This window comes from Typopeltis vanoorti, chromosome 20, assembly GCF_054136105.1.
Source record: "Typopeltis vanoorti isolate ZY-2024b chromosome 20, IOZ_Tvanoo_1.0, whole genome shotgun sequence".
Lineage (NCBI taxonomy): Eukaryota > Metazoa > Arthropoda > Arachnida > Uropygi > Thelyphonidae > Typopeltis > Typopeltis vanoorti.
This window is the reverse complement of record NC_143568.1, coordinates 33,782,154-33,799,696: the sequence shown is the minus strand read 5'-3', so window position 1 is coordinate 33,799,696 and position 17,543 is coordinate 33,782,154. Positions and strand designations below refer to the sequence as shown.

Sequence of the window (17,543 nt, the reverse complement as noted above, 5' to 3'; positions counted from 1 at the left end):
TAAGAAAACCAGCAGTCAAATTTATTTTTTTATGTCTATACATTAATGATATTAGGAAGGGTCTAACAAGAGATGTGCAATTCTTTGCTGATAATGCAAAAATAGGTTGAGCAATCAGGGATGCTACTGATACTGGGTTCCAAAGGTATTAAGAAGCTGTAGAAAGGGTGCAATTAAGAGTTACAAAGATTGTATCAGGATTATAGAATTTAGATTATTAAGACAGATTGTGAATATGTCGACTGCTCTCTGGTTAACAGGTGAAATAGGAGTGATATGATAGATGTCTATAAACTACTGAATGAATGTTATAGGATATCGTCTGATGAAGTTTTTCATTATGTGGAAGGTGGGGAGAAAACACTGAGTCATCCATGAAAGTTAAGTTTCTTCATGGTTAAGAAAGGGGTAAGAGCTAGATTTTTCTCTCACAGAGCAGTGAGGGGAATACTTTTGAGGTAGTGAGTGTATCTAGTGTGAATGAGTTTAAGGGAAGGTATGACAGCTGGTTTGGGTGATGTTAGCCTCCCTCGATGAGTCCTCGACTTCTTGTAGGTTTCAGATAATAATAAATAATAATAATACATTTAATTATTGTAATTAATGAAACATAGCCTATTGATTTTGTCAGGTTGAAGTCATAGATAAACTATTGCCAGAAAGATTGGAGACTAATATTCTAATTAAATTCATTGATTGGATGAGCCTGTGTAGCTCAAGAGCCTGTATAGCTCAGTGGATGTGGCGTTTGCATACCACGGCGCTTGGCCGCATGAAGGAAGACTTGGTTTCGAGTCTAGTCGCTGACTAGAGGAAATTTTTCTAAGCCTTTTTTAGACTGGTTCCCGAGTTAGTCGATCTCTGGCACGGGCAAGCAGGTTTTTCCTCCCGGAAACTCGAGTTTTTCGTCCCACAAACTCAAGAAAATCGACCGTAGAACCCACATTATTTTTCAGACATTAAATATATTGTGTTAGGGACCACGAGATGGCGGCACATTTGAGCCGTCTCTCTTCACTGTGTACTGCTTAATTAGTGATAGCCTTGGGCCATCTATCTCTGATTGGTACCAGTGGAGACTGAACTGCCCACTCAGTTTCCAAAAGTTGGATAGGGCTAAATGGCCTCTCCTACTCCCCGTATACGGGAATAAAAAGGCGTTAGCTGATTTTTTTTTTTTTTATTCTAGTAGAAATAAGCATTTAAGCAGAATAATTGTTAATTACAATCAATCAATAAATAAATAAAAAGGGGAATAACAATATTCATAGTTACCATATATAAGGAATACTAAATACAGAATGGTTACTTCATATAACATAATATCATTTGATCCTATTACCATCTCTTGCACTTAATCAAGTTCCATTTGTCACATGAAGTTGAAGGTAATTAGCATTCAGTGTGCAATTCTGTGAATTCTCTTTCTTTCTTCCTATTCCATTTCCTCTTTTCACTTCTTTCATTCAGTGTCCATATGGTTAACATTTTCCAAAACATTCATTTTGTATTCACATTATTTTGTCTTTATGTTCACATTCCTTTGCACTCTGAGATCTAACGAAATTATGCTATATATATATGTTTTATTCTATTTTCCTCTATTTTGTATTGAGTAGCTTCAAATCTATTGCTTCTTCCATAATTTCTCTCTCTCTCTATCCATGACAATTGTAAGTCTTTGTTATATGAAGGTTTTAACTCCATGGAGGTCTGGGGTTAATAATAACAATATTCTTTCCTCCTATCTTTCTTATAATCTTGAAAAATACCATACTTTTATACTCTGTTCTGGTGATTGTTATTTTCTGAAAGATCTCAATTTAGGCCAGGCAAAAGTCATAACCTGGTTAGATCATGCATCACTATTTTTTTATGATCACATTCATTCTTAGATTTGCAATTACTTACCTCCATGTCTTTTACACACTGCTTCTACTACTGGGAAGCATACTACATCCATGTTTCTTCAAATCCACTTTTTCACATATAGAGGCAGCAGTAGAGTTCATCCTATCCCCAGAAACTTGAGTTTTTCACTTCCCACTCTAGCCAGAAAATGTTAGTTGAGAGACTTAACCATACCTGACTGCCTTAGGTGACTTAATCTAATAACATGCATGTTCTCTAATCAGTCTTCAAAATGCCTAATTCTAGGCACATTCAAATGCAGTTCAAATCCACTATAAACATTGCTGGTATGTTGGCTGCATGAATAGCATCTCTGCTTGCTCTCCAATGAACTTGCTTTTGGTTTGCTTCCTAACTCTAGTACATGGGTAGTTGAAAGACTTCAGGTGGTAGATGATTTTCTTCATATGTTATAAGACCACTCCACTGCTTAATGGAGGCCTAAGGGGTACTTTCATGTTTGATCTCTAGAATATCTCCAGATTATCAAACCCTTAGTCCATCCATGGTGGTACATATTACCAATGTTTCATTAATTGGACTAATGTAAAACCATCTCACATCCTCACCTTTTTTTTATTTTTTATGCATATTACTCATTGAGTCATATGCAGTTCAACTCACATCTGCCATAACATTTCATTGCTACAGTCTTACCTCTTATTCTTCTGTTTCATTTCTGCCCAAAATTCCAGTTCTCCCAATCTGACAAGTGTAAGGCTTTTTGCAAGAACAGTAAATTTTATAGACATCTATTAGGTCTCTTTACACAATAGTTTTTATACTGCTTTTATGAAATAACCATTAAAGATAAATTTATTGCATAAGATATCTTAACTGCTTCTTTTTGTATTGTCATCTCTTAAGATGCAAACTGTTTCTATCATTCAGAATACCAGATTATTACATGATACCAGATTTTTGTGCATATATCATAGGGATGTAACACGAAGATAAGGACTGTTATTGGTGGCTTTATGATAAATTCTTTATTTAAGAATGCATTGTTGTATACTTGGAGTTGAGTAAAGGTCAAAATAGTAAATTAATATTAATTCACAGTCTAATGATCTATGTATATTTGTTACTAAATGTGTTGTGTATATTGTACCTCCCACGATGAGTCTCTGACTCCATGGAGGTTAGATAATAATAATTACTGCCAGTGATATTGGTTGATAAAATTATTTACTTGGATAAATTGGAAGCAATTATCAACTTCAGTTATAATACATAAAATTAAAGTTATGTTTCTTTGAATTGAGTTGAATGCTTTAGTTTGAGATCAGTAATAGCATTTCCTAAGGATGAACCTGGTTAATGTTTTGGTATCAAAAATTTAAAGTTGTTCATTAAAATTAAAGTCATCCATATGTAGTCTAATCAAAGCTTTATACAATGGAACAAGAATCTCCTTACTTCTATAAGTCAGTGTCCCCTGCATCATTCCCAGAATTTGTTGTGTTGTTCTCACAATTTTGGCAATGTGTCCTCTAAATTTTAGATCCTTATCCATCATCACCCCAAAATCTCTTATTTCTACCCCTCCAACAATATATACCCACCAAGTATAAATTCTACATCCCATCTTTGTTTCCCAAATTTTAAAACCTTACATTTTGCAACATTGAACTGGCATCCCCATTCCAATGCACATTCCCTCAATCTATTCAAGTCTTCTTATAAGTACACAACATCTGCTCTACTCCTCATAATTCTTCCCAACTTTGCATCATTGCAAACAACTAAATATCCCCATCCAAATCTTCACTAATATCATTAACATATAGGTTAAACAGCAATGGCCCTAAAACAGACCCCTGAAACAAGACCCCTGAAACACACCACTTTCTTCTTCCGAGATATTGCTCCCTCATACACAACTTGCTGATACCTATCAGATGCACTAGTTTAATATCCAACCCCATCCTCTTTAATTTGACTATCAACTTATGCAGTGATCTGTCAAAAGTCTTTGCAGAATCTAAGTATACTACTGTGTGTCCATCACCTTTGTCCAATCAAGCCACCACCTTATTGTAACGAGTAAGTTGATTACTAAAACATGACCTCCCTTTAGCAGATCTATGCCGTCCATCAAAGATAATACCATTCTTGTCAACCCAATTCTGGACCCTAGTTCTCACCAACCTCTCCAACACTTTAACCACAATAACTGACACACAGAGAGGTCTTTAATTTGATATCTGAGTTCTGTCCCTTATGAAGCTTCATAATCTTGCCTTCCTTCCACTTCTTTGGAACTTGACCTTGTGCAAGACTCATATTAAGCAAATACGTCAAGGCAGATGCCAACTCCCTGGCACATTCATTCAAAATATGTGGCGATATATTATCAAGTCCTACAGCCTTGTTAACGTAAGGTTTGCTCAATTACCTATTGCTCACTTAAGTCAGTCTCTCCTCTTCATCATCAACTGCTCTTAACCTTACCACTCCTCTTATTTTGCCTCCATAATTCCCTTTTCTTCTGTATTGCATGCTTAATCTCTTCATTCATCGATTTTACACCTGCCTTATTTAACCTTCTGACCCATGGAATACATTTAAACATTGCTTTCACTAGACAGTTCTTGAATGTCATCCCAGCTGCATTGATCTCCTTTCCAGCTGACTCCTCCTTCCATGCCATACCTGCAAGCTGTCCCCTGAGCTTCTCATAATCAGCAGCCCTGCAGTTCTACACATATCTCTTCCTCACAGAGGTCCCTGCACTGCTTTCAACCACCAAGGTAATCGGCCTTTCTCACAAACTGGCAGGCAACTTGACATGTGATTTATAATAACATCTTCTGATGAGATGATCAAATCCAAGATCCTCAATCCCCACGTGTCATCCATTACATACTGCCCAAGGTAGTTGTCCTCCCAAAATTCAAGAAAATTATTTCCTCTACTTCCAGTTGCCATTCCATCATTCCAGTCTATATTGCCATAATTAAAATTGCCCATAACGATCGCTTGTTTTTTTTTATTTACACTTCACATTATGCATTTCATGTTCACCACCATCCACATCACCAGGTCCACAACAACATCCGACTAAGTATTTTATTCTGCTAACCTCCATCTTGTACCATACTGCCTCATAACCACTGGCACTCTTGCATTTCTACCTTGTATGAACATAACTCTTTCTTCATCATCATCAACAGGACTTCCCCCCCTACTCCCTCCATCCCCCATGAAACACTCCACAGCCCTCTATCCCCACTACCATCAGGATGTCATCCCCATCCAACCATTTCTCACCTGTTCTTACAATTCTTGGGTGAACAGACCGAATCAATGCAACCATCCTATCTGCCTTGTTTCCTGCACTTCTATCATTTGTATATAAACATAACAGTTTATTCCTGGATCTATAGCAAGTTTCACTGCCATCACTTATTAGATGTGACTTCTCCATACTTAACTTGAGCCATTTCGTTTTCTCGTTATTCATCTTAAAACCTTCTTCAAATCCAACTGTATTCCCTTGATTCCAGGTCCCTTCCCTTTTTGTCTACACATGCATTCGCATCCTCTTGGAGAATCAACCTTTCTCAAGCTGTGTTCTGCTTTCGCCTTGAGCCTTCCCGTTTCCATGTTTGTCTTGCACACTTGTTCTCTCATTCTCTATATTCCTGCTACCCACTTCTTCATTCATAACCACCACTTCCATTTCTCCTTTCTTATTCTCTCTCGCTCTTTCACATTGCTCCTTACTTGATCAGATTTATTCTCTGCACTAATTTCTCTACCTCCCAGCAGCAGTTTCTCCAAATGACTCGCACCAAAACCATTCAAATGCAGTCCATCACTTTATATACTTCAATTCATCCTTCAAACTCATTCCGCACATCAATAAACTTCACTCCTTTCTATTCACACATTTCCGCTAACATATCATTCATAGTCTCCTGGGCAACACACTGACTACCTTTCCTATCACACTATTATCTTTTATCCTTCTCAACAATCTCCTGATATCTAATCTTATGTGTTCCTTGTTCCCAGTGAAGTCATTTGTCCCTATTACCACTATCAATTCTTTTGCTCACTTACTCCTCATATCTAATGCCTCAATCACTCTTTTGATTTTACCTCCAAGAAAACAAACTTTGGGCATCTTCTCATTTACTACCTCTAATAATCAAATCCTCATACAACACCACTCGTGGGTCTTTCATACCAGTATCATTCCTTTTCATCATTTTCACTCTTCCATACATATCTCGAATTCTATTCATTTTACTCCACATCCATTTCATTTCTTGCCTCATCTTAACCAAGTCAGTTTGCGAATCTTGCATCACATTTTCACTCTCATTTACTTTCTCAATTTTATTGCCAGCCATACATGCTTGTTCGCTGTCAACGCCTCTCACCACCTTACCTTTAATTGCACTCTGTTTTTCAACTTCGGCTACATTCGTATTGCTTTCATCTTTCTTACCATTGATTGTTAAGTACATCAAATCACTCATTCACTTTTTCTCTCTCTCTCTCTCTTTTTTTTTTTCACTGCTCTTTTGCACTGTTCCTCTTTTCTATCAGATAAGTGCTCATCCTCCTCATGGCATTTTTGCTATTATCACTTTCAATTACCAATACATTGCACTCACCAAGTCCTCGTTCAGATCACACTTCACACACACATCCTCCTTCCTTCTGCCTTAAATATCCATAATTTATCTACATAATCGAATGAATACATGTAGCACACCTCGCATTTCACAAAATGACAGAAATCAAAATTAGATTCCTGCAAAGACAAAGCCACTGCCAATTTTTCCTTCAGCAGTTACTATTCTAAGCTCTAAGTTTAATGATCTCATAAAACAAACTTAAACAAAGAAAAACACACACACACACACACACACACACACACACACACACACACACACACACACACACACACACCCGAGCTGCATTGATCTCTTTTCCAGCTAACTCCTCCTTCCATGACACACCCACAAGCTGTCCCCTGCACAACTTTTACAGCATATCTTACTCATAAGTGCACACAATTATTTACAATTAATTATTCCAAAATACTTATCTGAAACAGGAGCCTTCTTTACACAAAACCTTCCAGTGAAATGCCACTTGCCAATATATGGCTCACTACAGGGTCAACGCTAGAAAACTGGGAGGAGACCTCTGCATAGCCTTTTAAGGAATGTGGAGACCAGATCAGAGCTTCTGACCTAGTGGCCAGTTTCCACATGGTGCATCCGGTTAATAACTATTCGCTTAGTTATTGAACAAATGAAGATGAGATGAATATTTGGAGTTCTGTCAACCAAATTGTATTCTTTATTGGCTTAAACCAAAAGACAATGCTGTTACAACAAAAGTCATGCCATTGCACAGTTAAACAAGATTAAAGAGCAAAAAAGTTAGCTACTGGAACCTTAACATCAGCAGAATTCAACAAAGCCACCATAAATATAAGAAGTATCAGTGGAAAAGAAGTGAAACTCGCAGAAGAAGAAGAATTAGAGAAGTGCCATGTTAGCATAATTTGTATCACTGAAACAAAGAAGACAAAAACAGGTGAGATTCTTCTAAATAATGACAAGGTGTAATATTCAGGCAATGGTGACCATGAAAAGGGAATAATAGCTATATCTTTACATAAAGGTAAACTTGAATAGCTGACAGTTTTGAGTAGAGTATGTGGACAAACCTTCAAATTGCTTTAATGAACAAGCTCTTAAACAAGAATTATTAGCAATACATTTATAAATAATGGCTATAGCAAAAATACTATTAATGACATTCTCCATAAAACTTCATCAAAAAATAATATAGATTGCAGTAAAACCATAGCTATCCCATACATTAAAGGGTTATCAGAAAAAATTGATAGAATCCTACACCATTATAATCTTAATGCCACTTTTAAACCACCTTTAAAATTAAAAAACATATTCAACTTCTCTAAGGATCCTCTCCCAACACTGGCACATCCTGGAGTTTATTGCATTTATTGGACCTGTAACTTACCTTATATTGGGAAAACTGAGGGTACAATTCCTATCTGTAAAAAAGAGCACAAATGACACATTAAATTTAACAATTTTGGTGAAGCAGGCATTTCAGATTATGCTCTTTACAGCATAATCTGAAACAGGAAATTGATTGGAAGAGTACGTTACATTATACAAAAACCTGGTATGAATGGAAATTTAATGGAACCTGTAAAATTTCGATTAACTACCCTAATCTTAACAATAATGGTGGTATAAAATTACAAAAATTTGAATGGCACACATTCATCCCACTTAGTTTCCAGCAAACCCTGAACTTTAGGACTCTAAGCAATTTTTCAGTTTTTATTGGCCACTATCCATACCAGTTGGTTGTAATTTATATGTATACTTATATAAGTAATTTTTTTTTTTTAAATTTATTATTTATTCATTTTCCTTTTTTGTAAATATGTTGCTCTCCAGCTTAATTTAATTTTGTAACCTAATAATAGGGCTCTAGCTTTGATGTAGTAAAGTTTTTTTTTTCACACCAGAGGTTAGGCCAATAGTTTGTAATGGTTGGTCAGTAACTTTCGCATGCCATATAGTTTGTAGTGCAGCTTGTTTCTTTGTATATATGCGCATACTCCAGATGATGACCTTAATGTGAAGGTCGAAACATCGAATGTCTATTTTGGTTTATATTAAACTAAAGCTTTACTCTAACACAGTAGTTGTTTTCATAATTTTCATGGTGTAACCTTTATCAAGTCTTTTTGACTAAAGGTGAGCTAGCCAGTCTTATGTGGAGGTGGAGGGTTTTTCATTCCTCAAAAACAGGCAAATCAGTCCTATGAACACACATCTAGTCATAAAATACCTACTGTAGGGCAAGGAAGGTAGCGGGAAACCACCTTGTTCCATAATAATTATTCCCTATTAAGTAGCATATTGCTATCCCACCAACCATAAGCTTGATAAGGACTACCACCATGCCTGAGATTCATTTCCTACTTTGAGATCTCCAACATGGACTGACTTTTTTTTCCCCAGCCCTAATGACTTGAAAATTTCCTCTGCTTCTTCCTTAGTAGAACCTTCTGTTGCACCATAAGTATAAACAGTTTGTAAAACAATAGGTGCCAGTACACATTCATTGCCAGCAGAAAAATGTGAAAATTAAAATGATAATGCATGCCATGTATCACTGTTAATAAAGGTGTTGGTACAACATACTGTCCCCCCCCCCCCCCATAAGTCTTTCAAATTCCCCATTTGAAGGTTTGTCCACATCACTCTACTCAAAACTGCCAGCCATTCAAGTTTACCTTCATATAAAGATATAGCTATTATTCCCTTTTCGTGATCACCATTCCCTAATTAATAATCAAATTAGCATTACTGTATAATTTTTTTTATTATTATTATTGCACCTCTATGGAGTCGGCAGACTCCAAGTGTGGGGTTTATTCAATTGACAACATATTTATCATACCGAATCTTAAAATCTTTAGCACTCTTTGCATTAACAACTTTATGTTACATTTAACTTATATTGCTATGTGTGTTATTCAAAGTTTGTTATATTGTTATTATTATTGCATGGGCACCTCCATGCAGTCTGGAGATGCATTGCAAGAGACCTAAACTATCCACACAATTTATCATACATCTCCTTGAACCCATTAACAGACAAAACACACACACATACTGGCAACCCATTACATTAATTCGCAACTCTCCAAGTGCAAAATCTAGTCCTCACACCCCTAATAACCACACCTTACTCAATTCCAGGGATGACCTCTTTTTCTCTTGAGTATAATGAAAGTGCTGAAACATTTCTCCTGCATTAATGCTATACAACCCTTTAAGTAACTTAAATGTTTCTATCATATATCTCCTCTTTTTTGCCTATCAACCAACTTCTGCAGTTCACACACCCTAAATCTATCCTCATAGAGATTCCATAGACCACTCATCATCCAAACCTGAGCACAGAAATCCAGATGTAGACATATTGAGGCCTTCTAAAAAGGAATAACAACTTTCTTATCTATACCTGATAGTGTGTGTTCTTCAATAACAAAGTAATCTTATGAGCTAACTTAGCAATATGCTTCTAAACTTCAACTCTCTGTCTATCACAACCCCTGAATCCCTGGCATCATCTATTTCTTGGAGTACAGTTCCATCAGTGTGGTACACAGCTTGTAATCTGTTTATCCCAACATCCATAACTTTACATTTCTCCACATTAAACTGATACCCATTATCTTTTGTCCATACTGACAGCCTATTTAAATCATTCTGCAAGCTCTCCATCTCATCTTGATTAATTACTCTACCCAATTTTGCATCATTCATCATAACTGAATATCTCATTTCAGGTCATTTCCTATATCATTTATGTACAAATTAAACAGTAATGGTCCTATCACTGAACCTTGCGGCACACCACTAGTCACCTACTTTCTCCTGGATTATGTGCCTTCATATATCACTTTTTGATATTTATCCAGCTGGATAGCTATCAAAATTTTGTGTAACAGAATTCCAGGTGGTATTCTGTCAAATGCCTTTGCAAAATTCATCAGAATCATCATGTAGCCATTTCCTTTATGTGGCTCAGCTATCATCCAATTATAAAATATTAGTAAATTACTAAGGCATGACTGATTCTTCCCATGCTATGTTGCCTCTCATAGAGTGTCACATTTTTATCCACCCATTCTTGAATTCTCTTTTTGACCAACTTTTCTACCACTTTTACCACCACTCCTGAGATACTAATTGGTCTATAATTTACTACCACAGACGTAGATAGCCCTTTATCCAAAGGAATTATTTGCATTTGAATTAAATTCTGTGGATTTGCTATAGGTGAGAAGACTTAAATTAAAGAGCCAAGTCAGGGGCATTGTCAATTCCCTTATTTATTCTTGCAAAATGCAAGCTGATTCCCATCTAATCCCACAGCTCTATTTACATTGAAATTCTGCAATATCCCAAGAACTTCCAATTCATTCACCTCTGTTTCCCTATCAGGCTTTGTCACATGTCATAGCATTAACCTCATTTGGATGGCATACCCTTGCAAAGTGGTCCCTGAGTAACTCAACCATTTTATCTGCTTCTGTCACCTCATTACCATCAGCACGCATTGTTATTCTTCCATATTCATCCTTCTTCTTATCTGCCAAGTAATGAAAGAACTCTTTGGGATTTCCTTTGGCCTCCTCGGCTAGTTCCTTCTTGTAATTTGATTTTCTCTTCCTTATCATGCTGTTCACCTTATATTATAGCACAGTCAGTGTTTTGTTTTTTTATCCCACCCACAAAAGGTTAATTGCAAACTTATAGTAGATTTTGTACTGTGGGTAGGTATATTAAAGTACAGTAAGCCCATGGTGACCAAGATATCTCTGTTCTAGGAATTGAATATGGAGAACTTTGTGAGATGCAGTATGTGATGCATTTATTACTAAAAGTGAGAGAAAATGTTTTGGAAGTGTTGCAAAAGTGAGTAGTGTGTGGTGAATGGTTGTGACATAAGGTACAAAAATGATAATGAAGAGAACAAAGGGAGAAGTGTAGGAATCAACAAAGCTGTACAAAATATGAATGATGGGAATATGAGTCAGAAGGGTAAGAAGAAAAAGTGACTGAAAGATTAGGGGAATGGCAAAGTGTGTAATGAGAGACATAGGGTTCTCTGGTGCCTTTCACTAGAAAAAACAAGAATATCTGTTGAATTGTATTGCAGTGAATAGAAATAATGGGAGGTATGAAGGAACAAAATTGGGAGAGTAAGAACACAGTATTGTATGGGATACCGTGATTTGAATGTAAAGAGGAAAAGTAAAAGAGTTAGTAGTTTGAGCATTTAGAAATAAAGGTAGTACAGGAAGGTAGTTTGATGTAAATCAAGTATGAGATAAGGATGCACATTATTTCCTCTGTTATTTATCATCTCTATGGATCATATTATGAAGGAAAGCGGAATTAATGTGTTATCAAAATTGGAGATGGTAATCCCACTCCTTAACCTTATGCAGATCATTTGATGTTATTCTCCTAAATAAATTCATTGCAAGTGTTCAGGGTTCTCTAACCAGATTGGATGTAAAAAAATTGTTGTGAAATCAGTAATGAAAAAGACCAAACTATGAAAATAAGCAGGAACACGGGGAAAACTAGTTATTTAGACACAATTTTTAGTGAAGATTGCAAATTAAATATGGAAATAAACTGTACAATAAGCAAAGCTCTGTGGTGGGGGGAGCAATATGAATATATTTGTATGGAATAAGAGAGAAATTAGCTAAAACACTAAATTAGCAGTATAGAGGATAAGTGTTCAAACCAATTTTAATTTACGGCTCTGAGATTTGGGTTAGAAATGAAACATTTGATCAAAGACTAGAGATCATAAACATGAAAGTTTTCAGAAAATTATGGGAATGAACAGATACCGTCATTTAAAAATGCAGCAGCAAAAGGAAGATATTTGGAAAGAGCTTCACATTGTTAGCATTCAAGAACATGTGAACAAAGCTTAAGTAGTATGGTTGCTTAAATTAAGTGATTGCATTCCTTGGAATACTTAGTGCCATGCTTTATGAGTGTCAGCATTGTAAAGCTAATGAGGTTGCATTCCCATGGATATTAAAAAAATCTTATTACAGTACCTGTTGCATTTTAGTGCATTATACATACCGAAGCTCTAAGTTAATATATCATGAACTGGTAATTTTTTTTTAAAACATGTGAATTGTTGGTGCTATATGGAAATAAACAAAGTGTACAGATCTTTAATGAAATGTAATGTGAATGTTCTCTTGAATACTGAAATGTGTAATTATATGTTTCATTTCATGTTTTTAAATTAGAGGACAGATCCCATTGAAACACAACATTGTACATTGAAACAATACACCATTGATGTATTGTTTGCTTTACCTCTTGGATGGAGAATGAAAGAAACAATTTATTTTTGCAAGGAGTATTTATGCCAGTGTGTTTTTCTATCTTTTGAAGTATATCACCCAGTAATTTATATATATATATATATATATATATATATATATATATATATTATCCTGAGAGTGTAAAAGTTTAAAATATCATTTGAAGTCAAATGTAAAAATTATAACAAAAAAAAAGAAGTTAAAATGAGAGATGGTTGAGACTTTTGTCAGTCAGATACCATAATTAATTGAAATCAATATTTTTATCACTGCAAAGTAATAAAAGTATCATCAACATCATCATCAAATTCCTGCCATGTACCCTCAAAGGGTGTACAGGATATGATAGTACTACATGAAAAAAATTACATCATTATTAATTTCCTATCTACAATTTTCCTCCAAATCAGTCTGTTACTGTCAAGACTCCAACATTATCAGATCTTATATTTCTATAGTCTAAGGCACTTTGTACTGTATCAATCCACCTATATCTTGGTCTTCCTCTGGGTCATTTTGCTACCAACCTGGCAGAGAACACTTGTTTTACTAATCTTTCCTCGCCCATTCTGTTTAAGTGACCATACCACCTGAGATTAGCTCTGCTAACGCATTCCTGGATGCTGACAATGTCAAGTTCTTTCCTAATATCCTCGTTTTTAATATGATATTGCCTTTAATGCCATCTGTTCACGCCTCTAATCTTTCTCAGGACTCTCATATCTGTGGTCTCTAGTCTTTGGTCAAGTGTTTTCCTTCTGACCCAGCTCTCAGATCCATAAGTTAAAACTGGTTTGAACACTATCTTGTATACAGCTAATTTAGTGTTCCCACTAATTTCTCTCTTATTCCATATGAATTTATTCAATTGACTTCCCACCATACCAGCTTTGCTGATTCTGTTGTCTATTTCTATATTTAATTTACCATCTTCAGTAAAAATCGTACCTAAATAGCTGAAATGTTTTACTTGTTCCACAGGTTCTCCATTCACAACACAGTTGACATTTTCATTGATTCTGCCTATTTTCATTGTCTTTGTCTTTTTATTGCTGACCTTCATACCATATCTATTACAACAGTTATTCAATTTAGGCAGAGAATCTTGCAGACTTGTAGTGGATTTATTTAGAAGTATAACATCATCTGCATAAAGCATAGAGCTGACATTAACATCTCCAATTTTGATATAATGTTTAATACCACTTTCCTTCATAATGTGATCCATATAGATAATGAATAACAGAGGGGATAATGTACATCCTTGTCTCACACCAGATTTAACATTAAACCATCTTCCTGTACTTCCTTCAATTCTAACTGCTGACTTACAACTCAAATAAAGACTTAAGTATTGCTTGATATAATGCCCCATTAACACCATATAACTGTATTGAATAGCTTCTCTTTTGGCACCTTGTCATATGCCTTTTCCAAATCGACAAAACTTAAATACAGCTCTTTGTTATATTCCCATGCTTTCTCGACTATTTGTCGTAAAGTGAACATCTGATCCTGACAGCCTCTATTTGGCCTGAATCCAGCTTGTTCTTCACCAAGCTTTTCTTCCACAATTCTTCTCAACCGTTTCTCAAGTATACTTGCATAGATCTTGCCAGGAACACTCAGTAGGGAAATACCTCTGTAATTCTCACATGCAGTTTTATTTTCCTTTTTATATATGGGTACTATGAGAGCTCTACTCCAATCATCGGGAATTCGTCCCTCTGTCCAGGCTTTCTGAACTATGCAGTGCAGCCACTGTAAGACTTTTGTACCTCCATACTTCAGCATTTCTGGTTGAATATCATCTACTCCTGCTGCGTTTCCATATTTCAAGCCTTTGATGGCTTTTTCTACTTCAAGTATGGATATGTATTCCTGACTGCATGCCTAGTCAGTGTTTTTTACCACTGTGCTATCATCACTGCTTATTTCATTTAGCAGTTTTTCAAAGTAATTACTCCATACTTCAAGGATATCTTTTTCTCCCTTTTTCATGTCACCTTTATCATCTCTAACTCCTTTTACAGCACTCTTTCCTCCATTCCTAAGCTTCTTCAACAACCTCCTGAATATTTTGCCGCCTTCTTGATATTTATTTTCTATATTCTTGCCAAAGTCCTGCCATGACTTTTGTTTAGCTAGTTTTATATAGTGTTTAGCATTCTTGCATTTGTCTCTATATTCTCTAAGAGCACAAGCTGACTTATTTGACAGGAACTTTTGATATGCTTTCTTCTTTTCCTTCAGTGCCTGTTTAACTTTCTGTGTCCACCAGGGTGTTCTGATTTTTTTATCCTTACAGACAACCTCACCACATGCCTCTCTGGCAGAATCAATCAGTGTTTTCTTCAGAGTTTGCCACTGAATCTCCAAGGTTTGATTCCTGTTCTCAAACTTTCATTTTTTCTTCAATAATCTTTGTGTATTTTAGTCTACAGTTCACATCTGAGAGCTGCTCAACTTTTATTCGCTTTAAAACTTTCTTACATGTTATTCTTTTCAATATGAAATTCAATTTTATCTTGCTCAAGACTAAATAGTGATCACTTTCAATTTCAAATCCTCTGTACATACACTCTGGTGTCCTGTACCATGGAGAAAACATCACTATCAACAATAACATAGTCAATGAGACTTTTCTTTTTCCTAGCCTCTTCTCTCCATGTGAATTTGTGCACATTTTTTTGTTGGAACATGGTGTTAGTAATAACCAGTCCATGTCCTGAGCAGAAATCCAACATATATTTGCCATTATTATTAGCTTTGCTCTTTTCTCCAAATTTTCCCCAAATATTTTTTTATGTCTCACAATCATTTCATACTCTGCTATTTAGATCCCCAACAAGGACTAATTTTTCATTGTGTCAGTTGCTTTTTCTACAGCCTCAAAAAGTTCCTCCACTTCTACCTTAGTAAAACCTTCTGTGGGACCATAGGCACAAATAAGTCTCATTGTCCAGTTCCCCATTCTCATATTTGCCCACATTACTCTACTTGAGACTGACTGTCATTCAAGAATATTAGCCTCGTATTTTGTGTTGAATACTATGGCTACTCCTTCTTTTCCTTGATTGTCATTGCCTGAATATAACATTTTGTATTTATTGCTCAGAAAGATCTTACCAGTTTTGGTCTTTTTTGTTTCAGTCGCCCCTATTATGTCAATCTGGTACTTATCTAATTCCTCAGCTAGCTCCATTTCTTTGCCATTCAGGCTTCTTACGTTGATAGTACCGATCTTTAACTCTGGTGATGTTGAGTTGGGGGTTTGTTTTCAGATTTGTTCCAGTAGCTGACTTTTAGCTGTTCGCCCTGGTTCCCTGGCGAAAACAACGGGGGCCTTGTTTAAGAAGGTGAGGATTGGACGTTATGTCAGAAGCCCTGGTCGGTTCTCCGCATTCCTTTAAAGGCTATGTGGAGGTCTCCTCTCAGTTATACAGCTTTTACCCTTAAGCACCCCGTAATAAAAGTATAGTAACTGAAATAAGAATTTTACCTTTTTAAATTTAAATATTGTATTTCTCTGTGTTTATATGTTTTAAAATAATATTTAAGTTTGTGCAAAACACAATTTCTGTTTCACAAAAATATATATGAAATATATATATATATTTCTTCAAACTATAGAAGAAAGCTTTCCCTTTTACTTCGAGATCGCTCAACATACCAAGAACTCATTCACGATCCAACCAACAGACAACCGAAGAAATTAAACTCCCTGCTAGATGAGGTCATAAGTTTGCATGTAGACATGATTGAAAGGCAAAAAACTCATTTTGCAAGGCCTCCTAGGTTTTATGGTCTACCTAAAATACATAAGACAGATATTCCTCTTCACCCTATAGTGGATTGTATTGATTCTCCTACTTATCGCATAGCCAAATATCTAGCTAAATTATTGAAATCACACATAGGCAACTCACGCTCTTTTTTGAAAAATTCTTCAGATCTTAAATAAATTAAAAAATATCACATTACAACCTACAGATCTTCTGGTTAGCTTTGATATAGAATCTTTATATACGAAAAAATTTTACAGCCAAGTGGAAGGAACAGCTATGGGAAGTCCACTCTCTTCTGTTCTAGTCAACTTTTATTTGGAAGATCTAGAAGTCCTGTTCTCATCTATATTCCCTCAACCACCCTTTTGGGTTAGATATATAGATGACATCCTTGCTGTATGGCCTCATAACAGACTCCTTACCTTCCTTTTTAAGCAGTATCAGTTCCTTACATCCTTGTATAAAGTTTACCATGTAGATTGAAAAAGGCAACGAGTTATCATTTTTAGACGTCCTCCTCACCGTTCACCTTCAGGTATTCTTAAAACAGCAGTTTACAGAAAACCAACTTTCACAGGTCGTTATATTCTCAAAGAATCTGCCCATCATCCTTGTCAGAAAACACGAATCATAAAATGTTTAATCCGATGAGCCAAAACTAATTGTTCAACTTCTCATTTATTACAGAAAGAACTTTCGACTATCAAACATCACATGAAACTAAATGTCTTCTCTGAAAAGAGTACACATCTTTTCGATTCTTACAATCCAACACAAAACAGCAAAGATTCAATACATCGAGTTCCAATTCCTTACATTTCCGGGATTTCAGAACGAATTTCAAGAATTCTGAAGAAATATGATTTAACGGCCACTTATACACTTATTAACAA

At 35.7% G+C, this 17,543-nt stretch overlaps 1 protein-coding gene across 2 annotated transcripts in view; it reads left to right on the top strand.

Annotated features, from left to right (window-relative positions):
- The window catches only part of stmA (Protein EFR3 homolog stmA), a 382,799-nt gene that overhangs the window by 170,044 nt on the left and 195,212 nt on the right, over window positions 1–17,543 (top strand). The gene's annotated exons all lie outside the window — the stretch shown is intronic.